The following is a 25,788-nucleotide window of genomic DNA, read 5'->3' on the forward strand; positions in this document are numbered from 1 at the left end:
TCACCACTTGATCTCCTTCTTGGTTCAGAGCTTTAGTCATGAATCACATACTTCTTGTGGATATCCTCACGTCCTTTCCATCTACCTTTCACTGTAGGCCTGCCCATGCCATAGTAGCCAGCTTTCTGTACATGTACCTTGATAGCATTTCACCTCAGCTGGAATTATCTCTCACTCCCTAACCCAGGGCTTCTCAAACTCCACAGCTTGGGATGCCTATGAAAACCTCCCTAACACTCAGGTTTGCGTAGCACGCGTGTATGCCTGGCATGCATGCCAGCGCAAGGGAGAACACTCCTCGACCGGTGTGGGGACAGGAGCTTCTCTCCATGCACATTTGCAAGGTGGATACTATGTGGATCTGCAAAAGGTTCCATTGAAGTCACCTCCCATTTGCTCAGTCATTAATGGCTCAAGAACGCGTTGCTGTCTTGGCTTACCCTCTCTGTTGCTGCTGTTTCAGTTCCCATCCTTCACTACCATTCCCTGGAATCACTTCCCAGAAATGAATTATATGCTTGCGAGCCCATGTTTCAGGCTCTTCTGTCAGGAAGCCACCTAGGCTAAGAGAAGATGGAAAGCAGAGCGCTATTCATGCCTTTCCTCCCCCACAACATCTCTGATAACCACGGAGCTGGAGAAACAGGATTTACTGGAATTTGAGGATCATGATAACATGGAAAATGTGAATCTTGGTGAGGATTTTTCTCCCACCTTGGTTAATCACTGAACCTTGGTCGTTCTATCCATGAGCAAAGGCAGTTTCAATAGCGGTCAAGCCAGCCTTAGGGGAGCACACTCAAGTCTTGAGCTGCTTTGGTTTCACCTTGAAATATGCAGGTACAGATTTTCCTTGGTTGGTGTGGCCTTAGAGTTTTGATAAAGAACTTTTGAAGAACTTTTGGATAACAGAGGCCAAAGAAACATTTTCTATTTAACGATGTTATTAAAAAATTAGGTAAACCAGAGCTTTAAACAGTAACTAAATTTTCTCTGGGCCATAAGAGTTCTTTGTGTAAGCTTCTAGCTTCAAATCATTTGTGCCAGATCTGGGTAGTGAGGAGAGAGGTGCTGTCCTAGATTCTGTGCCACTGTCCTGTGCTTTCAACTGTACTTAGGACCCAGGAAAGAAACCACAAAGGACAGAGGCAGATTTATTAAGTATTTATATATATATATATATATATATATATATATATATATATATATATATATACTTATATTTAATTAAGTTTTTGTTTCAGGGTCCTCCATTGCAAGGGGCCCTTACAACATGCTTACGTGATTAAGTTTTCAGGGAATCTGAGAATTAAGATATTTTCACTATAGTTGCTTAAAGAAATGTTTCTTTCAACAAACGGCTGCAGGCTGTTTTGGAATCTGGCTTAGGGTATCTGGTTTGGAGATACATTGGAATTGGATTTAGTGAGATATGTGGTTTACTGTCACTTTCAAAGAAGTGATTGTTCCTCATCCCTGAGTAGAAAAACCTTCTGGGAATTCTTCAGTGCTCATTGTCCCAAGTCACCGAGCAATGCTAGACAAAGGTACAGACCCAAAGTTCATATCATGATATGAACAGAAACATGTGGGCAGTGGAAGAGGAAATTTGACATGTGAACCATTCCTTCACCTATAAACATAGAAAATTATGTATGGTTATTCCTTCCTCATCAATGCCTGGTCAAAATGCAAGTTGCTATTCAACAGAAATACATTTCATGAAGTAGGATATATGCTCATAAACCTACTAATCAATATGTTTCTTTTATTGACGGCATTCAGGTAGAAAACATTATAACAGGACTCATCTTGGTAGACCGCAACTCTGTAGCTACGTGAGGGGTAGTAAATACATCTGTGTGTGTGAAGTAAAAAATCTGATGCGTCCTGACTATTAATAATAATAAAAAAGTCAACCTAAGGAAAAGCCTGAGTTATCTTCCTATACTCCTGTGTTCTCTATAAAAAATCCTGTATGAAGAGGTGATCGAAGAGTACGCAGATAAAAATGTAAGAGAAAATTATTACTGAGATATTTTAAGCAATTAATAAAATAGATTAATTTTTTGAATTTGGTGATATTTGTCAGATTCTAAGGTTTGTAATTTACTGTTTTTTCCCCCTTATTCCAAATAACTACATATTTTTCTTACCTAGTTCAGTATTCAAAATTTTGTGTTCTTTTTCTTAAAAGGGGGCCCAGAAAATGGTATTAAGCTTTAAACCTGTCAAACCTGATTTCGGCCCCAGGTTGGTGTGGCCAATTCCTAACAATCCAGCCATTTGTTTACAGACTTAAGGGTTTCTCCAGTTCTGCGGTGCCAATTTGGTTTTGCACTTGATGATTATTTTTTCTGACTATGCCTTAGATTTTGGAGATACGAAGTGTTTATTTACCCAGGGAGGGGTACTTTCCGTCCATACTAAACGATAAATAAAAGGGAACAGCCGGTTCTCTCAGAGATATGTCATCTTCTTGTGTTAAAATACAGAACTCAATAGAATAACTAAAGCAACAGAGAGTCTTGGTGCCTGGAATGTTCTAGTTCTAGGAATTTGTTTTATTCAAGAAATCTAGGAGAAACCAGAGTAGTTTGAAATAGATCCTTCCATTTTAGTATCCGAAGAAAAGCGGCAGGGAAAGAACAAAGAATTTAGCTAGAGGGAGAATTCCTCCTTCCTTAGGAGGAAGCTGAAATGTTAGTGGGGGACTGCAGAGACAGGAATGGAAAAATGAGTTCAGAAAGGCTAGGGTAGAGGAGAGATAGATCTGCTTCTAACTGTTCTTAAAATGTGTTTTAGAAATGGGGCTGACATTTTACTCACTGTTCGAACGCTGTGCTGGGCTCTTAAGGAATCTAGCAGAGAAAGAGAGACAAGGTCTCAGAAAGCTTCCAGGAATAAACTTCCCCAGAGGGAGAGAGATCCAGGAAAAGACAATACAGAAGGAAACTTTGTCAAAGCCACAATTAACATCCACAGTAAGAGTTATCTGGAAATTACTCCTTAGCATGTGCCAGCTATTCGGAGTTGTTAAAATAAATTGGACTGGTCTGCAAAAGGAAGACCAGAGAAGTATCATAAAATATTCAAAGCATTACAGAGGATCGAAGTGAAATGAAGTCCCTACTGTGTGCAGCTATCGCCTGTGTCCTGAGGGTCCCTGATTAAGAAATTTATGTAACTGACATTGCAAGAGAAGGTGCAACAAAGTTACTCAAGAAGAGCTGAGCTGGCAAATAATAGATCAGGTTCAGGCCTTGGACAGATGTGGGTCTGATGGGAGAATTCCTCCTGAGTGAGAATACCCAATTCATAGACATGGAGGTGGCCAAGATTTATTTGAAAAATAGTTGCTCTGGCAAGACTAGAGCTCACTCATTTCCTATTTCTTATTATGAAAAATTGTTAGACAAATAAATGTCTGTCCAAAAAGCAAAGTAAAAGTGAAAGAAAACAAGACCTTGAGATTCTGTAAATGGTACTAATTTTATACTGGTTAGAGAAGGAAAGGATCCATTTAAGAAGCAGATTTAACTTTATGAAAAGAATTGAGAGATGGTTGAGGCAGAAAGAGATAGAATAACAAGAGAAATGCTATTCGTGTCCAGCACATTAAAAATGTGAGAAATTTCCATGTCTTAGGAGCACAGAGCCTGGCTATTAGCCTGGCCTGGACCTCCGGGGGTACGTGCTGAAGAAGCCTCAAAAGAAACCTCAGTGTTTGACTCTATTGAGGATGATTTTTCTGCTGAGACAAATGTGGAAATAAAGGAGAAATCTCCCCAGGAGGCATGTTTCTTTGACTTAAGCTATTCCACAGCGAAAGGCATTGTCAAAGGCTTCTGTAGCACGATGGAAAATACCGGAACATGATATATATTGGAGTCTATGTGAGAGATATAGCTTATACTCATTTCAGTATTGGAGGGCCAGACATACCAGGATCAATAAGCAAATGGAAATTAAGAGGTACTCAAAATGCAGAAAAGACACCTCAATTTAATACCTGATAACTAGGACTACTGCCAAAAAATTTCTAAACTTTGTGAAAGGCAGTGATGTGAAAAATGTCATTCTCCAAGAGAGAAAACCATAGACGTAGGTGGATCTTCCCGCCTGTTGTGGGTATCTTCATAGTGCCAAAACTAATTTCTTGATGAGAAATTTCTTCCAACTACGTGTAAGGACCCTAGGTGTAGACCCTGGACAGCTGACCACAGACTGACCAACACCCATGTGAGGCTGAAATTCACAAGGGGTTCTCCGTCTCTCCTCCTTTCCTCATGAATGATTGCATTTCTGCTATAGTCTTTGAAAACACTAAAGATGGTTTGGGGAACGGCATCAAGCCTGAGTATTGGCTTATTTCATAAATTTGGGGGATCAAGAAGTGCTGGATCATTTGATGTCCTATTAACTTTTTGGATTCTTTCTTCTGAGGTCCTGAAGGAGCTTTGTCATTTTTAGTAGGAGAATGCATTAGCTTGGGCACTTAAACAATCACCATGAAACCTTACTGGCTAAGACTAAGTAGAAAAGGAAGTTAAGAAGGATGAATTCTAGACTTTAATGTATTTAATTTTAATGCATAGGGACAAGTACATTTGATTTTAAATTTAAACTCATTTAGGGCGCTTGGGTGGCTCAGTGGATTAAGTGTCTGAATTCGGCTCAGGTCATGATCCCGGAGTCCCAGGATTGAGTCCGGCATATGGCTCCCTGCTCAGCAGAGTCCGCTTCTCTCTCTGACCCTCTGCTCTCTCGTGCTCTCTCTCTCTCTCAAATAAACAAATAAAATCTTTAAACAAAACAAAAATTTAACTCCTTTGGACTTTAACTTATGCCTTTTGTACTTTCATTTCTTTGAGAGTTTAGCCCACAAGGGCAAGACAACTTGATTTCTGAATTTATGTCTTTAGACTAAAACTTTCAGTGGGATTAAATTTTGAAACTTAATCTTTCCCCAGGAAATTCATAATAGGCAAGGTTTATATTGAAATTCTGGTCATCTCTATGTTGTTAGCAATTTTATTTTATGCTGTGTCTTTATCTCCTTGTAGAAACTTGATTAGTTGATTAGAAAGCATAGTTTGACAAAATTTGGGACAGACTATTGAGTAGAGAATGGCCTTAGACTTACTGAATTAACTTACTGTTCTGACAAATTTCAGAATATCAAAGGGCCAATTATATGCTGGCCATTTGAGAATTTACGATAAAATATTTAAAGTCAACTCCTAAATTTAAGGGACTCCAAAGTTTAGATAAATTTCTTAATGTGAATTTCAGATTTTATAAATCTGAATCTTCTTAATCTATAGGGCAATCCAGAAGAAGTGATATTAACATTAAACCATAGCCTGAAACTATAACAATCAAAACAACTTGGAACGACTAATGCTATGTAAGAAGTAGTACAAACAAACGAATAATGTGCATATCTGACTAAAAAAAACAACTTGATCTTGGTTTTTTTAGTGACATAAGTGTTGATGCAGATGGTCCCCAAGTTTGCATTATTCCAATAAAAAGTGTTCCACAATAAATTTCTTAAGAATCGCACTCATGTTTTGTTAAAGCTCATGATTCTAATAAAGAAAATTTGCAGTTATCAATAAGGACGACATGGAAAAGAATGGTTTCATATAATAACACATTTGGAAAATTGAAAAACAAATTGCAGTAAAGAATTTTTATCAGTGTCAATAAAGCAAATAAAAAATCTTAGAAAGTGCCATAAGAATTTTTAACACTATTTGATAGATGGTTGAAAAACAATCAAGCATTTTCAGATATATACTATTTAATAGAACGTAAAGAAAAGAATAATATCAAAGTGAGCATAAAATTGCAATCTAGATATGTAGTCTTTTTGGATGCAAAACATCTATCTACAGCAATGAGATAACACTTTTCAGATAACTGAAATATCAAGGCAACAAAATTTAAAATTTAAAATTATTAATAAAGCACCAACTGTTTCACATTAAAATGTTTTAATAATTTACTTAAAGTCTGAAGTTTATGATTTAGAATACAGTTTAGTACCGTCTTTGATCTTGCAGATCAAAAAGAACAGTAGCCAGAACAACATCTAATTTTATTACTCGAGAAAAAGTTTCAGTGAGAAAAATTATGTGAAAACCTCACTGAGCTTTGCACAGGTGGTGTTAGAGGAACGCTATAGGAGAAAGTTGAGAGTTCCAGACAAAATTTTAGAAAAATTTCCAGATTTTAATATAGCACTGTATTTATTAGTCACTGTACTGAATTTCACTGGGTGATATAAATCACTTTAAATATTTTCTTAGTAAATTTTTATTTACTCTCAAATATCAAATAAATTCTGAAGAAAGTTAACATGTCAGAACACCTTGCAGTAAAATAATAAAAACTGGAAGAATATTTGGACTTTCATAGGCAGTGTATGACCTGAGCTGCAATCCAGAGTCCCACGCTTAACCGACTGAGCCACCCAGGCGCCCCTAGAGATTTAGTTTTAATAAATGAGAGTCCAACAGAGAGTCAATGTAGTCTTTAGCTTTACAAGAAAAAACATGTCTCAGTTACAAAAGCTGACGGCAATAAACAAATGATGAGAATGGTTGAAATGCAAAATTAAAGGAAACCGTGAAAGTGAAGCAAATGACATTATAAGCAATGTAAAATATTATATCATTTGAAATAGAAGTGTCATCTCAATAGATTAGTAACCTGTTAGCTATATGAAAATGCAATTGTTGTTTTGATAACCGAAGAAAAAGATTTCCAATTTACTGAATCCTGAAAATTGTCTAAAATATTTTGTAAAGCTTTGTTCACTGAAGTGGGGGAAAAAATGAAATTAAGCCTATTAAATAAATATTTCAAGAAGTTATCTTGTGAGTCAGTCAATAATAGAAATATTGAATATATAAAAATTTCAGAAGAATTTAAAGGGAATATATTTTAATATTAGTTTATATATAAATTTATATATTATACAGATTACTTAACATTTTTTCACAGTATTAAAAATGTTTAATTTTTTTAAAGTTTAATTGGTATTATTTAAGCAGAGGGATAATCTGAGAGAGTAGCCCCATGAACCAAATAATAGACATTAAGAGATATTCTCTACTTACTAAATTACATATCACCAGTGACTATAACTTTAAGTGGGATATCAAAGAGGTTGATGGGGCTCAAGATCATGACTTTGATAAGGGTGTTACTTAGCCGCTTACAACTTTGTCAAACAAAAGATTATATCAACAATTCATAAAATCACCAATTTATAAAAATCAACAAATGATTTAGAAATTATTGGAATTATTTCATCAGGGGTGCCTGGGTGGTTCAGTTGATTAAGTGTCTGCCTTCAGCTCAGGTCATGATCTCAGGGTCCTGGGATCAAGCCCTGCATCAGGCTCCCCACTCAGCAGGGACCCTGCTTCTCATTCTCCCTCTGCCTGCCGCTCTGCCTACTTGTGGTCTCTCTCTCTGTCAAATAAATAAATAAAATCTTAAAAAAAAAAAAGAATTATTTGATTAATGATTTGCATTATAGGTTATTATTATTTAGTATTTTATAACAAATTGTGTATTTAGATAATGAGGAAATTGATTTTAAATATTGATCTGTATTTTAATTTATATTAGTATAGAGAGTATTAAATATTTTTAATACGACCCTTGAATTTTCTCTATCTTTTCTGAACAGGTTCATAATTTTCATGGAGAAAAAGAAGACTCACATCTTTGCACATTCTAGCTCTCAGGAAGCAAAAAGAACAAGAGGATATGCTCCATGCCTAGTGTCTTCAAGGTCTGGGTAGCCCCTCTCAGGACTTTTTAGGAGGAAGAAAGCTATGGTCCCACTCATCTGCTCTCAGGCATATGGGGAGACTCAGGCAGAAGAAACTGAAGCAAGAGCTCCAAAGTGTTAGCAGAGAGAAGGCACCTGGCCTTAATCACAGCAGGTAGAGTCCCCCACACGATCTGTCTGTAGGAGAGAGAGACTCCCACGAAAGAGAGTGCTGAGAGACGAGCTCTGAGCTCAGTTCCAGGATCTAACAAAACATCCTCGAAGCTGGCTACATTCATTTTCTACTGTTGCTATAACAAAGTGCTACCAACCGAGAGAGGCTTAAAACGTCACCCAATTATTAGCTCACAGTTCTGTAGGTCAAAAGTCAGAGTAGACCTCTCTGGGTTCTCCGTTCAAGGTCTCACAGGTCAAAATCAGTGTGGGGGCCAACCTGGGCTCTTAGATGGAGGCTCTGGAGAAGCATACGCTCCCAGCCTCATTGAGATTATTGGCAGAGTTCAAGTCCTGGCAGTAGTAGGACTGAGGTCCCCATCTCTTCCCTGGCTCTTAGCTACACGTTGCTCTCAGCTCCTAGAGACCACTCTCCTGTCCTTCTATATGGCCCCCTTCATCTTTAAAGCCAGGAACAGCACATCAAATCCTTCTTGTCCTTCAAATGTCTCTGACTTCCCCTTCTACTACAAACTAGAAAAAACTCTTAAAAAAAAAAGCTCATTGATTAAATTAGGCCCGCCTAGAAAATCTCTATGGTCAACTGATTAGTAACCTTCAATACATCTATATGATCCCATGTGCCATGTAATCTAACATAATCATGGTCGTGGTATCTCATATTCACAATCCTGGAAATCAGGGTGGGATATCAGAGGGCACCATCACTGAATTCTGCCTACTATGCGGGTCGATCCTTGCTAACATTACTTTTCCTTTGAGGGCACAAGAGGGGAATGGAGCAGGAGTCCAGAGTGCGGCATCTGCAGGGTAGGGGGTGAGGGGGACATGATTTCTTCATAAGATCAGTTCTGTGTGTGCTGTTAGTCCTGGCTTCTGATTCTGGTTCTCAGTTTTCCTGGAGACTGCGTGAAGTACTCAATATCCTCTTGAAAATTTATTTCCTGATCAAATTAATCAGTGTTTGTGTTGCTTTCAATTTAAAGTCCACACTAACCTAATGGTTGATCATATTTTCTTCTTTTCAGTTTCCAAAGCTTTGTTCGTGTATTTTTCTTTCTTGCCTAGGATGCATACTTTATCATATCTATCTGCTGGAGATGCCACTTTCCCATAGGGTCTTCTCCCATTTCCTCAAAAACTGTGCTTACCCCTTCACTTTGGCCCCAGCAATTACGTTTTCTCTTTTTCCTTTTTAAATGTTATATGGTACTTATCACAATTTACCTTTTTAGTTATGTGTTATGTGTTGTATCATCCCTAGAATCTATTGTATAGCTTGAAGAGTCTTTAAGGGTATGGTAGTGGGTTAAATGGTGCCCAACACACCCCAGCAAAGATAAGTCTGTGTTGTAATCCCTAGAACCTGTGAATCTGACCTTGTTTAGAAAAAGAAACTTTTTAATGTAATTAAGTATTTTGAGAAGAGATCATTTCCAGAATTGGGTTTTCTTACCTAGATCCAACAACAAGTGTCCTTATAAGGGAAAAGCAGTGGAAGATTTGAAATAGAGATGTACCAAGACACAGAGGAGAAGGTCATGTGAAGATGGAGCCAGAGATTGGAGTTATGCAACCCTAAACCAAGGAATGCCTGGAGCCACTAGAAGCTGGTCTGAGAGGCAAGGAAGGATTCTACCCTACAGGCTTTAGAAGAGGTACAGCTCAGCCTACACTTTGATTTCAGACTTTTAGCCTCCAGAACTGTGAGAGAGTAGTTTTCCATTATTTTAAGCAACTCAGTTTGGGGTCATTTGTTATGGCAGCCCTGGGAAGTCATTACAGATATCATCATAGAATCTTCAATGGCAATCTTTCTATAACTGGCTGTGATCAATCAACTGTAAACACCACTGCACATGGACCAGCCAATGGCAATTATTCTAGACATGTGGTTTTCATTACCGCGTCTGAGTTACCTGGGTACTGTGATGGACAACTGTGGTTTTGCCCTCCTATCATCAAGTCTTCATTCTTCTAGTAATAGCCCCTACTTTTATTTTGGGGATCTACCTTTCCCCTTTAGTGGAACTGCCAAAGTTTCTTGGCTTCCTCTGGCCAACTGGAGGACAAAAGACTAAAACTTGGCCTATCAAATGCTCTTTTCTTGGAGTTTAAACCTTCAGAAAATTGAGGCAGAGACTGAATAAGAGTGTAATTCTTTTCTTTTTTTTTTTTTTTAAGAAGTACCCCAGAGAAACTTTCTAACTAATTACTGTTACCAAGATCAACTGAGCTTCCTAATGCCTCTCCTTTGCAAAGCCTGGCCTTCAACTTACTGTGGAATACTATGAACTATCTTAAATGCATCTAAGACCATTTTTGTGCTTAGATTTATAGAGTTGGTTCTTTTCTTTGCAAGATTACTACTCGAGACAGCTACTTGTTGATAGGAACATTCGTAAGACTCACCTTAGACTGGAATCAGAATCTGGATCAGAATCTTTTGAGGATGAATTTCATAATCCACAGGCAATTCTTTTTTCTGTTATTCCTTTCTCTTAAAAATGTCTAATATTTGTTGTAACTATTATGACACTACACTTATCCTGGACTTGGACAAAAATAGTTATAATGGACAAGTGCTAAATTTTACTTTGGAATCTATTCCAATCTTTTTTTTTTTTAAGATTTTATTTATTTATTTGACAGAGATAGAAACAGCCAGTGAGAGAGGGAACACAAGCAGGGGGAGTGGGAGAGGAAGAAGCAGGCTCATAGCGGAGGAGCCTGACGTGGGGCTCGATCCCATGACGCCGGGATCACGCCCTGAGCCGAAGGCAGACGCTTAACCGCTGTGCCACCCAGGCGCCCCTCTATTCCAATCTTTAAATGCTAATGGAAATATCAAAATTGGATGGCAAAAACTGTTGCCTCATAAAGTATTTATGGGTCCTATATATTTATATGAAAAGAATATAGCCCCACAATCATCGGTAAATCCCAAAGACAAACTAAGATTGTGCTTTGATTATTCTCAGATGCTACTTTTTTTCTTAAGTAGACCTTAGGCTAGAAAATGGGACAAGGAATACTTAGGCTCTGAATCTCAAATCCTATGATCCCTATTCCTAATCCTAAACTGAACCAGAAATTTCTAGTGGGAAGTACTTATAGAAATTATTTAAAAAAAAAATCTCAGGTGTGAAAAAAGTAATTTAATGTTTCTCTATATACAACACAATGCAACTTTGTTTGCTATCTAAAGGTAGATAATAGTTTGTCTATCTAAAGGTAGATAATAAAATCTTACCAATTCAGGAGAACGCAATCACATCCACCGTGAAATGTCACCTTGAGGTTACTGAGTTAATTCAGACTTTGTTTCTCATCCCCTTTTCTTTCTCCTGTCCTCTGTAGAGGCTATGTGAGTTTCTGAGCAACGCCAATATTGGCAAGTGGGAACCTCTGATCCAACTATCCTCTTCTGTTGTCCCTGGCCTCTGCTGGGGGTAATTCATTGTCTGGAAATAGGCAGTTGGTCTTTGTTGCTTTTACTGCCAAAGGCCCTAGTGCTGCAATAGCCTCTGGTTATTAAGAAGTAAATCATGCACCCCTTCCCCCACCATTAGGCTTCTTGCAGTCCACTGGCCTCAGCATTTCCTCTCTTCTCCTTGGGGTTGGGGGAGTCTAAGACACTGCCCTCAGACCCAGGCCCTGGGATACCCTCCTCAGTGTTTCTGCTTTATTGCTCAGGGACCATGTTTGAAACTTACAAGAGTACCTCATGAAAACTTGTAGTCTTTTATATTCTGGGAGACTCTCAAATATGGTTGGGCTTCTATCACAGTTTTCATTGTATTACTATACACCACCCCCAATTCCAGCAATGTGGACTCCTTGAGCACCCTTCAGGGATCCACAATCTAAATTATAGCCATTTCCTTCATGATTTTCCCTTATTACCTGTGAGTCTCACTTTTCTATCTTTCTGAGATAGGAAATTGTTCTTACATTGTCCTATACCCCTCCTCATCCTCTGATTTATCCACACACACGGTGCTTGAGAACTCCAAGGATCTTAGTCTTTGGAGATCATCAAAATCTTTTATTACTTGAAAAAGCCTCACTTCTATAAGAGAAACACTCGCTTTCAAGACTATAGCTTATACTATGGACTTTTAAAAAAGCCTAATTTGAGCCCTGAAGATGAGCAATGTCTTCTTCTTGGTTATATTCTCACTGGCCCTGAGGGGCCATAAGCAAAAGCTCTCCATAAGCAAAACTCTTGTGGCTGCCTGGATGGTGGAAGGATAATTGGTATGACCATTCATGAGGGAAAAAAAAAACCAAACAAACTCAAGTTAGTTTATATCAGAGTGTTAACCACAATTTACACAAGGAATTAGTAAAAAGGAAATACTATTAAAGGATTCTTTTATATTTCTTTTTCTACTATCTTGAAAGTTGTAGTGAGAGCCAAGCCCTAGTAAAACACCTACCTATATTACAAATGGCCAAAATCCGACATGAGTCAGCTTATGTATAACAGAGAGAGAGAGAGAGAGTGAGACTTAATTTAAAGGCACTGAGCTATCTCAAGTCATTCAAGGACAAGAATGGGATTGTTGATTTAGTGACAACTGAAACAAGGCATGTTTATACCATGAGAAGCACTCAGAACCAGCCCTTCCAGCTCACCAGGGTCAATTATAAAATTCAGGAATTTTGAAAGCTCATTGTAAAACACAGCCATTATTAAAAATTAAACAAAGCTATAATTAAGTAAATTATTTAGGTACTAATTATTCAGGTCTCATCATTTCCTGATTTTTTGGCCGTCATTGGTTTTCATATTATCTATTGGATATTTTATTATTATCTATGCTCTTGAAATTATATACATTAATTGTATCTGTGTGTTGGAAATACTATACAATGGTGAGCTGCTAGGAATGTCTTTGAAACTCACATTCAGGGACATCCCATTAGTAGTTTGAAATAAGCTATTGTAGGAGAATTTACACCACAGTAATTGGCAAATGCTATAATCAGGCCTCTAAACAAAAAAATTTTTTTAATGGGAACGAGTTGTTAAACATCTTCCAGCATACCAATGTTCGGGAGTCTTCCTATTTCCCATGTCTTTCCTCTTATCATTTGCTTCATTATTCTTTTCTCCCTGTTGGTCAACTATCTCTGTGGTTTTATACATGCAGGAAGAAACATGGATACAGAGGTCTTAAGATTCATCATTTAAAAGCAAGTCATTCAAAGATAGTACTGTTGCAATAGCTCCTGTGAGGACCCAGGAGATGGACTGAGATCAGAAGAAATTTCCAGAACAGGGATGCTAGGTAGATAATCGCAAAATCATCCACTGTATTGCCATGGTCACATCCTTAGTTCAGAGCTTTCCCTTAAAAGAGTCTCCCATACAGCTGCTCAGGGCATCTCCAGGAAGTCCATTTTTTGGTGTTCTAATTGTCTTCTCCTCAATCTAGCCTCTTGCCACTGTCCTCAATGCAAACTGAAGAATCCTTTCTGCCAGACTCAAATGGCTGAATTGGTCTCTTCCTCTGGAAGTGGGACTTTGACGTAAATTTAAGTGCAGGAGTAGTCTTTCAAGCTTCCCATAGAGGGCCAAAAAAACAGAAAGATTCTTTTTGAAAGCAAGTTAAACTCTCATTGACCCCAGGAAGTTCAGAAGACCTATTTTCCCAAACTCTCATAACTCCAGTTAATTTGTTGAAGAATGTATTCTATAAAACATGAAGGGTTCTTTTTCAAAATTATTTCAAAGACTATCAACTCTCTTGAGCTTTCTTCCCAGCCAAAATGATTAAAAAATGCTAACTGGACAGAATGATGCAACTAAAGTCCCTCCACAAAAGTGATGTATTGTTCTGATTACATGACAAACTTACATACAATCCTTGCTTCACATGGAAAAAGCAACCACTGCGGGGGTTCCTTGTTGGATTCTGTCACATGAGGATAAAATTCCAGAGGTTCCATTCTTCTTCTTTTCAAAATTTTAAAAATCAGCTGACTCTCTTAGAAATCTATTTGTGACTAATGACACAAGTCTTGATCTATTGCTCTTCTGGTTGACTTTTGTATCAAAATTATTTATCCACAATAGTTTTTTGTTTGTTTGTTTTTACAGATAAGTAAGTGAAATGCCTACTAACCCCATTTTTAAAAGTTCATACTCAAATGCTAAAGGTTTTTTTGATTTATCTTTTGATTCCAACAATTTATATAAATTGGACTTTTGAACCAAATAAACCATGAACAAATCGAAAATAAAGCATGTTTTATGATGCAATGCCAAAAATTTGCATTTTAATTTCCCAAATTAAAACTCCTACCATTCTCATTAACATAGCCCTGGATCATGTCTAATATCTACTTTATCAGCTATCAGATATTTAGATAACTAGGTCAGAGCTCTTCCCACTACTCTTTTCCAAATACCTCTGCACAGTTAATTTATTCGTAAGAATGGAGTCCTGGCTTTTGAGGGAACTGCAATCAAATCCAGGAAAGAGACTCTCATGTGCATTTCTGAATCAACAGCACTTACTGCAGGGCTAGACCTACAGTAGATGGCTAATAAATCTTGATTGAAAAAGTACATGAATGAAGGTCAGATCTCCTTCTTGAGATCACTTTGGACTTTTATGATAATGTATCTGTAATCTTTAAGAATAATAATTCTACAGTTTCTGTGGTAGCTCAAACTCATGGTTTTCTTCACAGGAAAAAAAAAACAGAAATATGGAATAGCTGGATGGGGTGTGTCATGTCATAATGTTGCTAATGGGTGGTTCTTTAAATGCTTTCCATAAAACTGGTCGTTAGAAGTAGAAGCTTAATTAAATTAATGTTGCAATAATTTCTTTTGCAATAATTTCCTTTTCCTTTTCCTTTTGCAATAATATCGCCTGGATGGAGCTGTGTACTTCCTATAGCATCACATTAGAATAAGAGGCGTCAGGTCTGGTTGCTCCACTTTGAGCGATAGGAACATTCATCAGTGGGTGCCAGGAACATCCGTCTCATGCATTTATCATAAAGTTTCCCCATCAACATCTACCTACTGGTTTCAGCAACCACTGATGATCTTTGACTAGCTTACTATTTCACTAAGGATCGCAAGATGTTGACTTTCTTAGTTTTCTGATATCTTTGAATTATCTATTCTACTATAAAGAATTTTTCTGTATTAGCTATTTGTTACCTTGAAGTACGGTTTGTATAGAAAAGGCAAGATACATGCTTAATGTATTTCCTTTATTTACCAGTTTCAAAACAATAGAGTGGTAACCTAACAGACAACTGAGGTTGGCTTTTTGTTTTTAGTACCATGAAAAATTCAGGGATTTTTACATATTTGATCTGTTTTATAACTGTGTGGTCAGTATTCTTTTTGCTGCTAAATTTTTCCATTCTACTCCAGTGAGAACTTCTCAAGTTGGCTCCTGAGATCGTTTGACTAGACCCTAGTAGTCTTGGATAGTTTCTGTGCTTTTAGTACAAGAAGATAGCCCAGGTGCCAGCTGGCAAGAAGAACCTGACCCAAGTGGCTTTACTGAACCTGAGGAAGGTCTAGAACCTGTCCAGAGAGAGGGGTAACGCAATCCAGAGGGGGCTGTGAGGTGGGGTGAACTTGAACGAGAGGACTGGATAGGGCTGGAACAGGAAGAGGCTAGCAAAATAATTCTCCCTTTGCTCCCCTGGCTTTGACTGTTCTGGGACACAGTAGTTCATACGGCCCCTCCAAAGATCTCTCTGAAGCCAAGAAACTAGTTGCCTAAGTTAGAAAATTTTGGCCAGCTCAATGACATACCACTTTAATTTTCTACTCTTCCTTCCTTCCTTTGCTTCTCTCTTTCCCTCATTCTTGCTTTCACAGAATTGAACTTCTTAATGAAGTCTTGGTACCTTAACTTTATTGCTATGGGTTTATTCCCATTTTCATTCCACATTTCTGTAATTTTTCTTCAGTGATGTAAAATGAGAGGACTCTAGAGGGATGGTAAACAAATTCTGTAATGAGTTTGTCATTCTGAACGGCATGACCGATGTCACAATTTTAAAAACTATGAGTACCACACTGGGCAAGTACATGCATTTAGAGCCAAGGCAAGAGTAATTTTCTTTTCTTCTCCTTCTTCTTCTTCTTTTTTTAAAGATTTATTTTTTATTTTGAGGAGGGGAGGGTCAGCGAGAGAGGGAGACAAAGGGAGAGAATCTCTAGCAGACTCCCTGCTGTGTGGAGCCTGACAACTCAGCACTCAATCTCATGACCCTGAGATCATGCTGAGCCAAAACCAAGAGTCAGACGTTCAACTGACTGAGGCACCCAGGCGCCCAGGCAAGAGTAACTTTCACTCATGCGTTTATTCCACAAGTATTTATTTGTGATAGATGCTGGATGCATGGATTCAGAAATAAAGGATATATTCCCGCTCTCAGATGATTTCCAATGGAAATACATATATTTTCTGAACAAATACTCGTAATTTCTCAGTCATGGCATACCTCTCCTGCACTTTAATTTTTGTCAAAACTCTTCCCAGAGCCTTTCTCCTTATTTCTTGGAGCTGCACAACCCGAAGCCTGGCCTTTGAAGCTGGCAGCAGAGCCACAATCTCCTTTTCTTTAGCTGTTTTTTTTTTTTAAACTTCTCTCTCTGCCATGGCTGAGAAATGGCTGTTCATAACAAAGGCTGAGAACAATGCCAAAGGGAAAGTAACATTTTTCTCTTGATCTTTTTTCTCAATTTACTAAGCTATTGCATCCATTTTCTTACACGTTTCTCACGACTCAGGAGGCAAACAGAGTGGGTGTTGTTTCTTCATTGTACAGAGTAGGAAAGCGAGGCCCAGCCAGATTGACTGACTGGCTCAGGGGTCCAAAATGCAAAATCAGGTCAAGAATCCCAGTATCATCTCCCAGACCATTCCCCCCTGCTCCCAGATTGACTGACTGGCTCAGGGGTCCAAAATGCAAAATCAGGTCAAGAATCCCAGTATCATCTCCCAGACCATTCCCCCCGCTCCCCCTGACATTTTAATGGAGCTGAAAGGCCCAGGTAGGGGACGGGAAGACAGTATAGTTGTCTGTGCCTTCTGTTCTCAGCGCTCCCTATGGACTCAGCTGTGCCCTGATTCAGAGATGACTCCCGGAATTTCCAGAACCAAAGGAAGAATGAAAGATCCAGTCTCAGAAGGAAGAATGAGGTAGATCCAGGGATCAAATAGCTCAATCTTCTTGCAGATCCTGTTCTGAGAGCTTTCTCTCCCAACCCACTAGTCTTTGCTCTTGGGTCCCACTTTCTCTGCTCCTGGCTGTCCAGCTTGCCTCTTAGGTCTCTGGCATGTGCTGCGGGATCTGTTTACCCCCATTCATTTGGATGCCCACCCACTGGTATCTCACTCCTGCCGGACACAGGATGGGTCCTTGATAAAAGTGCCTTACATCGGTCCGTGGACGAATAGGTATACACCCCTAATCTGAAATACTGCTTCACTGTTGTTTCTAAAACTTCAGTTCCGTCATTTCCTTTCTTTTTTTAACCGTTGCATTAATTTCTGATCTCATGTCCTGACGTAATTGTATTCCTAGAAGCAGAGCAGGAATTACAGTTTTTTTGGTTGTAAGCAAAAGAAACAGGCTCCGTTGTGTTAAGCAAAAAAGATGAAAAATATATACTTACAAACTAAGTGTGTCTAACATGGGACAATGCAAAAATGGAAGGACAAGTGAAAAACCAACCACACAAAAGACCAGGCTCACTAGGAGAGAGAAGGCGGTGGTTCCAGAGATTCCGCAGCTGAATTCAACTGACAGTTTATCCACTTGCTGCCATGATGACTCAGCTCCCTCGGTTCTCCTGTCCTAGAATTAGCAGATCCAGGATTCGAAGCCCCCGAGGGGGAATCTGATTTGTCTAGCTTTTGGTCACACAGTCAGGTCTTAGCTGGAAGACAACTTGACCACCAGTCCCCCAAGACTGCAGAAACTGGCAAGAATGCATCTCCCTGAAAAATTTTGAGCACTACAATAAAAATCAGGGGAAATGGATTCTCATCGTCCAATTTGCAGAATATTTTGGCAGGGGCCACGAACTGGAAATAGAAAGCCTGGATTCGAATGTCGGTGTTTCTGTTACTCGGCTGTGGGGCCTCCGCATGCTACGACCGCTGCCTGTAGTTCAGGGGGCCCACCTACAAAATAAAAAGCTTGAGTAGATGCTAACTAATGCTCCTCTGGTTTTTGTTTGCCCCAACACTGTGTTTTTTAATTTCCGTGGGTTCTCCCCAGGGAAGAAAATCCATGCCAACAAGTTTATACCTTAATGGTTTCGCGGACCTGACTCATCCCCCTGCTTCTTACTCAGAAACGTCGTCCGTGGAGAAGCAGACGTCTTTCCACACACCTTTGACGTTTCCCTCCTTCTCTCCCCTGCCCACCTTTCTGGGCTGACTCCAATTTATGTCCTGCATCCTGGCCTGCCTTTGTCCGGTTCATTCTTGTCTCATCGATGGCATTCTGTCTCTTCAATACTGGTCATGAAGTGCTTTCTTAATTTCCTTTTTTACTAATAATCAATAAGGAAGCTATTTGCTTCTTTCTTCATTTCTTTTACTAAGGAACTTCATTGTCATTCACACTGACAGCAACACTTTCAATCTTATTCTTCCCACCAGATTAATTAAAACCCTAAAAAAAATTTTAACAGTTCTATTGTCTCTATTTTATCCAGAACAGATAAACTTTTTATCCTGAATAAAAAGTTGAGACAACCTTTATTCTCAGCATCCTTACACTTTGTTAATGTCTATACCAGCAATCACTCATTTTTTAATTCTTTCACCACTTTTGTGGACAGTAGGTGAGTTGATTCCACCTATTGCCACTGAGCAAAATAATCTCTTCCTTCTTGGCCTCGTAAAGTGTTCACTTTTGATTGGGCACCGAGTTACACTCTGTTACAGAGGCAAAGATACACAGAGAGCCTCCCTCCCCCGCACGATCTTCCACCCTAAGACTTTTGAGGGGAGATGAAACATAACAGCTTCCTAAAATGCCATAAAACAGTGGCTCACAGGGTTGCCAGTATAGGAAGAGAGAAATGATCCCTTTTCAGGTGAGCAGGGAAGGCTTCATGGGGCAAGGGAGTATTGGAACTAGGATCCAGGTCAAGAGACGACTCTCTTCCACTCTAGCTCCCCAGCAAGCTATTCCTGAAACAGTAACAGCGGCTAGCGAGTTAACAGGTTCCTGACTCCTTTCTGTCCAACCCTCCAATGACTCCTCACTTGGCTGAAAATAAAGCCCCCACCTTTTCCTGTGGCTTACGAGGCCTCGTATGATCTGGTCTTTTCTCCTACCATTCTTTTTTTTTTTTTTAATTAAAATATAATGTATTATTTGTTTCAGGGGTACAGGTCTTACACAACACACAGAGCTCACCACAACACACACCCTCCCCAATGTCCACCACCCAGCCTCCCCATTCCCCCACCCCTCTCCCCTCCAGTAACCCTCAGTTTGTTTCCTGAGATTAAGAGTCTCTTATGGTTTGTCTACCTCTCTGGTTTCATCTTGTTTCATTTTTTCTTCTCTTCCCCTATGATCCTCTGCCTTCTTTCTTAAATTCCACATATGAGTGCGATCATATGATCATTATCTTTCTCTGATTGACTTATTTTGCTTAGCACAATCCCCTCTAGCTCCATCCATGTTGTTGCAAATGTCAAGATTTCATTTTTGATGGCTGCGTACTATTCCATTGTGTATATATACCACATCTTCTTTATCCATTCCTGTCGATGGGCATCTGGGCATCTTTCCACAGTTTGGCTATTGTGGACATTGCCGCTATAAACATTGGGGTACAGGTACCCCTTATCCTAACATTCTTAACACTCATCTGTCATTTTCCAGCCATGCAGAGGAAGTCTTTCTAAGTCTTGGATACAGCAAAGCACATATGCTACAGAACACTTGTTCTTGCTATTTTTTGCCTGGAGTGCTGTACCCCCAGATCTTTATAAGATCTGGGTTTTCTGGTCATTTAGATCTCACCCCAAACCCCACAGCTTCAGCGAGGCATCCCATAAACTCAATCCAAGTGGCTGTCTCTCTCTGTTTCAACAGCACCACACTCCACCCAGCTTCTCTCAAACTTCCTGAAATCTTATTATTTATTTGTTTCCTTTTTACATTTCTGCTTTCCCCTCATGAGAATTTTAAGAATTTTTATTGTATGATGGGCTTTAGTGTGGGAAAGTAGTAGTCACTAATATTTGACTTTATGAATAAACAATTTATTAATCTCAGGGCTTTATTAAACCACTTTTTCAAATTCCTCTAAGTATCACAGAGATTAATAAAATAAAATTTATGAATTTAGCAAAGTAAATTTTCCCAAATTTTTAAATAGTGTTTACCAAAAAATACTTCTAAATACTTTATATTCTAGGTTACTTTCAATGTTTTAAACACCTTTAACAATGGGCAACATACCAGTACAATGATTACAAAGTTGATGAATACATTTAACCTGAAACCAGAAATAAAAGTATCCTATGTTATTTTTATCCTTACTTTTATTATTTCTTCCTAGGTTTCCATTAAACGTTCAATAATCTTACCAGATCTTTAAGAAAGTAGAATCATTTCAGACTAACAGTTTTGGGATATAGGTTATAAAGAGTTTAATTCTTGGTTGAAACATGGCTCTGGTTGAGGAATCTAAGGTAATTTTAGGCTGCTTAACTAATAGTAAATTCCTTTCTATTGTAAAATTCTAATTATTACAACTTGAGACTTTCAATTCTTTTCTTTATGAAAGTTTTAATGTTTTGAGACTTGGTAGTTTTCCAAGAAGTAAGAAACTCTTTAAACTTTGATCCTATCCATTGCCCTGTCATGTTGATGTATTGGGGTGTTTGTTAGTACTATTAAAATCTTATATATTTCTTATTAGTATTTTATTATAATTCGTTGGACCATCAAGAATTGTCAGCTCCTAGGAGATGAGGGATTGTGTCTGCATAGTAAGCTTTACTCTTTTGTACATTTGGTTAATTTATCATTTTAGAACACTCTGTTGAACCCTCCTTTGACTTGATTATTGTGTGTGACCACTGAAGCCGATTAGCTGTGGACACCCTTGGAATCTGATTAATTATATGTGCTGATCAGGTCTTCCTTTTCGTGCCACTGAATCTACTTTTTCCAGGATAACTTGCTTTCTTATGTACTCTGGGTTGATCAAAGAAAGTGTGTACCTAAACTTTATAGACAGATATTTAACTCTTCTGTATAATCACAATTCCTTATTTTTATATATAAACAATTCCTCATATATTCCAATCAATAAAATATTAAGCATATTCCAATATACTCACTTTTCTTCTGTATTTTAATACCCTTTAAAAATTATATAAACTTTTCTTGTTTATTAGGAATTTAACTTAAAGATTTTCTTAGGTTCAATCTGCTTAGTTTACTATAATTATCATAACAGTTATCACTAATCTTGTTTTAATGATCAAAATGCAAAACTTTGATGAATAAGGGCCCCCTGTAATTTGTCTCGCTTTATTTCAGCACTTTGGCTGACATTTTTGAAAGCATGCTTGTGTCTAGCAATACCCTTTGGAGTTCAATTTCCTCGTCGATAGAATTAGTAGCAACAAATTAACATTCCAGGTCCATACCGATTTTTTCCCGCTCTAAAATTTGGAATCACCTACTTTTCAAGGAGTCTTCATGCATGCACCTAAATGCGTGTAGATTAGAGACCAAAATATGGATGCTAGAATGTTGTAATGAGATTTGGGTCACTTACGATAGTGACAAAGTTGGAATGGACGTCATGAATTTACACTTTTTTTCCACTCAACATGTCACAGGGCTGTGCTGAAACACACAGACACACACATGTAATATGAGTGTATACAACTGTATATGATAAAGTATATACATAAGAAAAAAAAAGATATATAAAAGCATAAATCCAAGATTTTCAAACATTCGGAGGTGAAGGACTCTGGGAAGGTGGTGACAGAGTTTTTTAACTTCTGCAAATCTTCTCATATAATCAGGTTCAGGAACTAGGATAGCAAAACCTAAACACATGGACAACATCTTCCACTAACCTAAAACTGTATCAGCTTTAAACCCTAAAATAGAGCAGGAGAAGACCAACCACTGTCACTACCAAGAAGAAACACATGGTGTCAGCAACAATGTGAAAGAGAGGCACCGGAGAGGCAAAGAAGGTTCTGATGGCCCCACAGCTGAAAAATACCCAATTACCAGCAGGTCTCACGGGTAAACTGCTTGGGAAAATTTAAGGCTAGCAGCTGAAACTGGGAGGGAAATGGACAGACCTCCATTCCCAGTGTGGGGTGCAGGACCCTGGTGCGCATGATGGTGCCAGAAGATCTGGGCTTCATTGACACAGGAGAGTGATCAGGTGCGCTTCCCTTCTAGTAGTACTAAATCCTGCAACATGCAAAAACTACCAGGAGTAGAACTCCTTTAGGAAAAAGGAAAGAAAAGCTTCAGAAAATTATTGGGGAGAAGGAAGCAGAGTTAGCAGATTTCAAGAAAATATCAACTTTTCTTTTTGAATACATTTTGAAAATTATAGAAGGAGATCTCAAGCCATGAAGTTAGGGCAGCTTTCCCAATTCCTCCCTTTCTGATACAGAAACATGCATAACACACGAAAATCATAGCAGAAAATGATTTTTATAATAAGAAAGAAAAAATGGAGAAAGATAATCTTACAGATAATGATGGCCAGGATGATCTAAACACAAAAACAGATGAAAACTGTGACCACATTTTTTAAAAGTGAGATAAAATTATTTAAGCAAACATGAATAGCTATAGACCAACAGAAATCTTAATTCTAAGAATTCAGACAGAAGCTAATTAGAGACAAGAGAAAGGAACATGAAGATTTGGAATTTGAGCTTATAGAATGTAGAATATGATTAATAAAACAAAAAGTCATTTTAGAATTGAAGAATAACGCAGAAAGAACACAAGAGGGAATCAATGAAGATAATGCCTGAAGATAAACGGAAAGGCAAAAGTAAAAAAATCAAAAAGAAATAAAGCATTAAAAAGTATTTGAGAGACAGTGATAGTTGTAGGCAAAGAAGAAGCCAAGAAGAGATAAAAGGAGATGCAGAGAACGTACACTAAAGCAATGGATGAGAATGCACACTGGGAAATATAAATCAAGAGACCTTTCCAGAAACAAAAGATGGCTTGAAACTAACATGTTGGAAGGGCAACTGTATTCCTGCTCATGAAACAGCGAATTCTAGTCTCCTGCTCAGAATGCTTTGCCAAATGCAGTCAATAGAAACTAACACTTGCTACTAACATTTGTCTTTGCACCTCTTGCCCTAAAGCCTGCAATTCTAAAAGTACATTTACTGCCTTCTCTTTTTTTTTTTCTGGTGACCATTCCAGTCCATGTTTGCTCCTGCACGCTATGGATCCCCATTCATACAGCTTTCTCGCAGACACAGTTTTCTCACATAAAAGTTTTTCCACTGATCACAACCCAACCCCTAAGCCAATGCCACATATTCTTTATTGTAGTTCTCAGTTCTGGCCCTAACCTCGCATTAGCCAGGGGTGACTAGGTGATGCTGTGATGACTAACAATCCCATCCTCTCAGTGGCTTTCCCCCACACCCCCAGGTCAGCTGGAAAATCTGCAGCATGCTTTTCTTATTCTAGGACCCAGACTGCCTCTAGATCATTGCCAGTCACCACAACAAAGGGAAAAAAGGTTACTGAGCAACTTGGGTCAAAAATCAACTTTTACAATTCAAAAGTGACTCAGGCCCTCTCGATAACTCATGTATAGGAACTAGTAACGTGGCCCTGTCTAAACACAAAGGGGCCAGGAAATATTCTGCCACCGGAAGGAGGATCAAACAGAAGTATTTATCAAACAGCACTAAGGACTTTCAGCACGAATGGGAACAGATGTGATTTTATACTTCGCTCTTATCACCTAACAATACATCATTAAAGTATTTAATTGTTTGTTTGCTTGTTTATTTGTTTATATAATCTCTACTCCCAACGTGGGGCTCAAACTCATGATCCCGAGATCAAGAGTCGCCTGCTCTTCCGACTGAGCCGTCCTGGCACCCCCACCTAACAATATTTTAGAATTCTCCCCATCAGCACATGTTTACATCATTTTTCACAGCCACATAGTAATCCGTTGTACAACTGTAATCATAATTTACTTAGCCTTTCTGCCACTGGTAAGTATTTAGAATATTTTGCTATAGATATTGCTATATTGAACATCTTTGTACATAAATCTCTTGGCATAACCGGAAATATATGTTTAGGATGTGAGCAAGCAAACGGAAGCCCCTCATGTCACTTAGAGACGGGTTCCAGGGATGTTTGAAGCTAGTCTGGCACCCATAGCTAGACCATACTGTTCTCCGGCTGGACATACCCAATGTCATAGAACGCTGACATACACTCTGAGACCCTGATAACATTTGTTAAAACAAGACCCACTTCATAATTTTGTCCCAGCACAGACAAAACAAGGTCACTCTACAAACACACAAAATACCAAACATCACCCCTTCCGCTTAGTAAGATGGACTGCTGTTTTTGTTTTGTTCTTACAAATTACAGCTTTAGCCTCATTCTAGACTGACCTCCTTCTAGAAAAGACTAATTAAGATACTCAATCATACCCAGATCATCCAATCAAAGCCCAAAGCCCACAGCAGGATGTTAGAAACGAGCCTCTCTTACTGAGACACCTCACGGCTTTCTGTGGTGTGCATCCTATCTTGCTGGGATGAGCAATGAATCCACCACATTCAACTATGGTTGCCTTCTTGGTACTCTCTGGCCGACAGGCATTGACAGATACAGTCCTGGAAGTCAAATCACATAGCCGTGAGGTGGTATGTTTTCATTTTGAGTGATACTGCCGATTGTCCTGGGAGGAGATAATGCCAATTTGTCTTCCCATCAACAACGCAAAAAAAGCTCTGTTTCCTCCCAGCTTGGCCACCTTGTGTAACACCAACTGTTCTGACCCGTGGTAACCTCCTGTGTGGAGAATAATGTCTGCTGCCTTTGATTTATACCTCTTAATTGTAACTGAAGGTGGGCATCTTTCCATATTTTTATAAGCCATGTTTTCCTATTAGTAACTTATGCTTAGTTTCTTACTGGGTTTATCTTTCCTTTTGATTTGTAAGAGCTCTTTAAACAGGAAGGATATTAGTTCTTTGTGCATCGTGTGAATTGCAAATAGGTTACCAGCTTGTTACTTGTCTTATTTTTAATAAAACTATGTTGTTGTAGACATGTAGAATTTTAAGGTTTCATGTAGTCAAATTTATCTAGCTTCTCCTTTATGGCTTCTGGGTTTTTTATGTTAACTAGAAAGACCTTGCTCACTTTAAAATTAGAAAAATAAAAATCCTCCCATGTTTTCTTCTAGTACTTTCACAGTGGCTATTTTTTGTTCTCGTACTTTAGGTCCCTGCAGGAACTGCCTTTTATCCCCACATCACCTGAATTGAAAATTTCACATTTATTAGCATGTTCTTTTCTTACTTTTTCCTCCCTTACTAATTTGGTGTTATATTTTCAGTTTCTTTGGTAGTTTCCCCCTAATCTGATGGATAACTACAGCTTGTGACTGTGAGTGCATTTCCCTTTCTATACAGCAGTAATCCCTAAAGAAAATATTGTGAAACTACCCTTTGCTATTCTTGGCTATGTGTTACTGGATAGGGTTGTTCCAGGGGAGTCCCTGA

This window comes from Ursus americanus, chromosome 17 (assembly GCF_024610735.1).
Source record: "Ursus americanus isolate L20-20 chromosome 17, mUrsAme1.1.p, whole genome shotgun sequence".
NCBI lineage: Eukaryota > Metazoa > Chordata > Mammalia > Carnivora > Ursidae > Ursus > Ursus americanus.